Below are 6,000 nucleotides of genomic sequence, written 5' to 3'. Positions count from 1 at the left end.
ACGCGGGATACCTCTCTTCCGCTTATATTATATCTATAATATACCTTCTTGATAAAAAACATGCAGAACGGTAAACGCATGCTTTCAACGGACCCGCAGTATCGGTACAGTGTTTCTTCCTCTCTTTCTCTCTTGCTCACGCTCACGATTCAAAATTCAGTCACAAATGCAAGTCACGCTTCCCCCGTTCGCTTGTCCTCGCAGTTAGCACTTCCAGGTGTAATTACGTGCCAATTAATGCGCCACACGACAACTCCGTAACGAACGCCTTTAATTCTTGGAGTTACCGTGAAGCTCTTTCTCTCTCTCTCTCTCTCTCTCTCTCTCTCTCTCTCTCTCTCTCTCTCTCTCTCTCCCTCACACTTTCCCTCTGGTCTATTACTCATCGAGATCAACTTTTACATATTATCGCAAGCCCTGTCACCTGCGGCAACCCCCTTGCGTTGACGCAAGGGCGGAAAAAGCCGAGGTGCATCGGCATAAAACAGAAGTAAAGACACGCGAGCGCGGCGAGAGCGGCAACATCTGGTGCGGTCTCTCTCGCTTTAGAGCCATCCCTCTCCGATCGTCCAGTCTCTCTCTCTCTCTCTTTTTCTCGTTCTCCCCCGTTATCACCCCGTTATCCCGTTCTCTTTTTGTCGCTCGGCTCTCCTCGTCTCTGTCGTCACTCCCGTTCAGGCCGCTGCCGTTGTCCCGACGTTACTTCCGTGACGATGAGCTTCAATACGCGCCGATAGTCGCGGCGGGAAACCAACGAGCCTACCCAAAGTCGTCCATGGTTTCCACGCATCCAACCCAACCCAAGCCCGGCCTAGCTCAACCTGGGACGAGGCGTACACGTACACGTAGGTATCATCGTACGTGCACACGTATATATGCACACATATACACACAGGCACACAGGCGCCTCACACACGTGGTGAACGCACACTCCCGCGCGCTCGCGCGTACCCATCCGCTCCTCGCTCCTCCCTGAAATAATAATAGAAGAATGAAAATGAAAGAAAAGGAAAAAGTAATAATCTCGGGGAGATCTTTTAAAATCCATCGAAGCAGACGAAGCCGCCGGATTGTGTTGTGTGTCAGGAGGGGGTGGAGAGGAGAAGGCGGTGGCGGCGGAGGCTTCTCTCTTTCTCCGGCTTCCATCATCTTCCAACAGCACTTCACCCCGGCCTCCTCCCGTTACCCCGAGGTCTTCTCTCGTCGCAGTATTTCTTGTCTTACTTTTCCTCGTAGACCGAACTTTTCTCCCTCCTTCCGCCCACCCCTTGCCCGTCCATACGCGCCTCTGCGAGAAGAATCCAGCGACGACGAAGTATATCGTCGTCACATGAACGTAGGTACGATGCAACACGTCGAGGAATCGTGTACATGCGCTGTATGTTTTTCCCGCGGTATACATGTACGGTGGCTGGCATTTGTCTCTATCCCGGTGGATCCTCCGTCTGCCGATTCGCGATCCGATCTCCCTCGGTCAGCCAGTTTATATAGGGCACCGTTGCGCGACGAATAAATTCCAACGCGCGCCCTGATAAATTCCCGACGCTGTTTCTCTGCCATCGCGCACACTCTTGTCACCGTATTTTTATAAAGCGACGCACGAGGGACGGAAATTTACATGGGATTTTTTACTTCGAACGCAGTTATGTGTAACGGCCAAATGTCTAAGCGGGTAATGGTCAGTTGGGATCAAAGATCTTACATCTTTCATACAATCCACGTAAGCTGAACTTCACCAGTGTTGCAAGTTCAGCTCGTTGCAAATTCAGTGACAGCCTGCGGCCTAATTCGAGAGAGCGGAGTTCATCTCCAATACATCTCCGAGCCTCTGAATCCGAGGGAGAGCGGCAGGGAGAGATCGGTGAAACTCGAAGTCGCGAGAGGGCTACGCATTTGACGCATTAACACAGTGGAAACGGCTGGTAAGAGAGGTAGGAGGACGGGGCGAAGAGAGGGCGAAAGGGAGCTCGATGTTCGACGGGAAACGCGGATGGCGGGCGGGAGGTTGGAGGCGGTTGACGGGGATCAGAGCGAGAGGAAGACATGGGGTTGGCGGGAATTGGAAGAGCAGAGAGCGAGAAAGCCTGCAGAGAGAGACAGAGAGAGACAACGAGCAAGAGAGATAGACTTATACTGAGAGGGAGCGAGAACGCGAGACTGGGTTTCGTTTCGGGGTGAGCCGTGGAAAGGGGGCGGGCGGGGGGATGAGAGGAGGCACGGGATTTCACGGGAGGCTGATCACGAATGGACGCGTCTCCCGCAGCTCTGCCGCTGACAGCCAGGAATTGGAATTGCATCGGCGTCGCTCGATAGCCAGCCATCCCGCCAGTCAGGCAGCAAGGCAGCCAAACGGCCTAACAGGCAGAGAGAGAAAGAGAGAGAGAGAGTGAGAGTGAGAGATGGGAAACCCGGCCGTCCACGAACCCGCTACTGTGCCCGTGTCTGCCTACATACCGACCGAATCCACTGACCGACGTCGCGTTTCCTCGCGCACAATCCTCCCGATCCCTTCCGATAGATCCTCTTCGCGCGCGAGACAGAGAGAGCGAGAGAGAGGTCCGGAGATCCGCGCGAGACGGACGGATGGACCAGGTGCCGATATCTCGTCCCTGCGGATCTCGCAGCTACATGGATACATACGAGTTTACGGCTAACGCGTATGTATTCGGGGACGTGAAGGGTGGCGCGAGATTGGAAGATCCGGTCGCGGATAGGTATTACAGCGAGAAAGATCCTCGTAGACTTTACCAAGCAAGAAGATGAAGATCGATTCTATTTCTTGTATCTTCTTCATCCTCGGGAAAAATCGCGTATGAATTGTTAAGGATTACTTCTGCATTTGTGTTTAGGATCTCGTCGTCGCCATTTACTCGGGATTACGCTGCACGCGATTGTATAGTTGAGATGAATTCTGCATACGGGTCTCTTCACATTGCCGTCGCGTGTTCTGTACACCGCGGGATAAGGCAATTCTCCGTTTGCTCTCTGTTTCCTGCAAACTCGTTATTTGGGTTATCGAGTGTTCGTAGCGTGCGTGTGCGCGCCGTCGGATGATACGTAGACGCGTTACGAGCACGTATAACCCGGATTGATGTCGGTCCATGGCAGCTCCGCGAAATACCGGATACCCGGCCCGCTCGCCAGTATTGTCGGACCTGTGTTTTCGAGGGGATTGAATTTTTTTGATTTAGGGAGCATGTAGAGACGCCTATACCTCGTTCCCCACCCGCGTTTCTATCAATCGCTATTCCACGCGCGGACTCGAATTTAACGCTGTAAAACAGACGTTATCCCGCGATTACGAGCGCGCGTACACAGAAGAAGCTGAAAAGATTTGCGGAGGCGCAAAGTTAGCCAGCGGTCAGTTTCGTCGCTGACAAACTCGATTTGGAGTAATCGAGAGCAGTATAATTGCAAGTTAAAGAAATAACACAAGAAACCAACACGCGTTCCGTCGCGTTCTTTTCACAGGACATCGGGTTTTGTTAAAGCACGTAACGACCACGGAGAGGTGATCTCCTTAGATCCCGTAGAATATAACGAGAATATAACGTCTTTAGATGCGTATAGATAATCGCTAGGAACGGGGCTGTGGCCATTTCCGGCGCGGTCGGCGCGAGCGTTACGAAACATCGAATCCGAGGATGGTTGTAACGCGGTAACGACCGTGAGGCCATAACCATTGTCGGAGGACGAGAAAGAGACCCTGGGGAGCGCGGGTGCGTGCGTGCCATCATCGTTCCTCGCCCTAACAAGGCCCCCCGTTGCGTGCAGAAGCGGCCACGCATCAGCCACGCCAAACTAAAAACCCCCTTTCGCCTCGCTTCACGACCACCCTCGGTTACGCCAACCCCTTGACCGGTCCACCCCTTGGCGTCTCGTATCGATGGTCCTAGAAAACGGTCTCACCTCAATGCTAATAACGTGCTGATAGCACGAGCAACACGCGGCCGCTCCCACAGGATCGAGGCGGGCCCCCGCTTCTCCCTTTTCTTCATCACGTCATCGCGATCCCACATTCCCGCCCGCGTGTTCATTGCACCCCTTCGGTCACCCCTTTGCATAACACTTTTCCTCCTCCCCTATAGTATATGACTTATGTCCACGGACGACGTCGTTCCGCGACATAATCGCGTCGTGCCGAACTTCTCGCGTTCATCCCCCTCTCGTCGCGTAAATGATCGTCGACGAGCCGCGACGACCTACGGCGATTGTTGGCCGCGAGGGGTGGGGTTTCCTGACGAGGGGGACCACTTAATTTTCATGGGTTCGGGACGCGGAAGCCAGCCCTTGCCATGAACGTCGCTTCGACTGGAAGGATGTTGATCGTCGCAAAATAATAAAGTCTTATAATGATGTTCTTTCGAACGAGTGACATCGGGCCAACTGCGAGCATCCTCAAGGATGACCAGTTACCGAGGAGATCGGTAATTACGTGCTTGAAGATAGACCATTTTCTGGAAGTGTATGATGTATCCAACGTCAATTATTTCGTAATACTCTTTGCTTTGATTGTGGATAGTTTTGATGAGCAGCGAGAAATATAAGCGACGTTTGCGGTTTTCGCGGCCGTAGAAATGGCGCGTAACCGTCGCCATTTTCAGACTTTCCGTGTTCGCAGCTTCCGAAGGGAAGCGTCGATCTTCAACGGCTCACGTACCTACATATCTCACACACATGCGCACGGTTAAATAGACGAGCGCGGCGAGAAGAGAGAGAGAGAGAAGGAGCGGCAGAGAAATAAAGATGGGTACCAGAACATGCCGAAGGGCGGAGATTAAGGGTCGCCGAGGAGATGAGTTTGTTAAAAAGGCAGAAGCGGGCCAGCGGCACGCATCAGGGACATCAAAGCGACAAGACGAAATGAAATCCAACCGTCGCCACCCCGCAACGGAGAATCTTCTCTCCTCGTGTCCTCGTTCCTGTTCCTTTATTCGCTCCCCCTTTTCCTCAGAGTCTTCGTCCCGCGCGGCGCGGTCGCCTGCTTTTTTTATCCCTTTACCCTTGGTTCCTTCTTCTGGCGTGTCTCTCTCTTTTTCTTTTCCTCTCTCTCTCTGCCTCTTTCTTTCTCTCCGTTCGCGTACCGTGTCGAGGTACTTCATATCCGTTCTGACTCTCTAACGCGGTGCGAGCTCGCAAAGGAGGCGGAGAAAGCAAAGGCAAGACCGGCGGTAGCGCAGGGGGAAGGAAAAAGGGGTTGAAACCCTTTAAGGGAAGAGAGGAGGACGATAAGCGCCGAGCGTCATCCCTCTCGCAATTTCAGCGCCGCCGTCTCCAAGGCTCTCATATCTTTTTGCGATGGCATGTAGAGCAGAGTAATTAATTGCATGTTCATGCCTCGGACCGTCGTGAAGCGCCGCGAATCCTCCTTGATTATGATGTCGACAAACAGCAGGACGCGAACTGAGGTGCGGGACGTTTCGAGGAAGATTTCTTAAACATTGCGATCCAATTTCTTTTATTCCCGTACACACTTGTTTCGCCGCGACGCCATCGTTGATAGTACTGAAGCACCGTCTCGAAAACGCGCCGTTGAACAATCGCATCGATATCGCTTTTATATCTAGTTTGAAACGCCGGTCCTCTGGCCGCGAACTTTCGAAAACGGCAGTCGCGCGGAAACCTCGCGCAACCCGTTACGAATCCATTCCGTGGCGCAATATTCCCTTCAAAGCCTCGATTTATCGGGTAATTCGATTATCCTGAAAAAAAATTCTCACGGAGATTCGCCAAGTTCTGTCGTCGTTGTCGTCATTGTCGTCGCGTGCGCTAATAAAAGTCGGCAGTTACTTCGTGGGGGATAAAACTGAAAAACTCGCCGCTCGATTCAAATTTCCTGCACGGGAACACGATCGGATCATAAATATGTATCTCCTGCCGTATTCGCTAAATTCATGGAAATTCTTTAATTGAGTTATTTTGGTTTTCTGCGAGACGGGGTGCGACGCCGTCGGAGGGAGAAGAGCAGCCAGCGAGTAGTCCGTAGTGAGAAAAGCCCTG

The sequence above is a fragment of the Ooceraea biroi genome, chromosome 1 (assembly GCF_003672135.1).
Source record: "Ooceraea biroi isolate clonal line C1 chromosome 1, Obir_v5.4, whole genome shotgun sequence".
In the NCBI taxonomy this organism is placed as follows: Eukaryota; Metazoa; Arthropoda; class Insecta; order Hymenoptera; family Formicidae; genus Ooceraea; species Ooceraea biroi.
The sequence above is the reverse complement of the archived record's forward strand: the minus strand, read 5'-3'. Positions refer to the sequence as shown.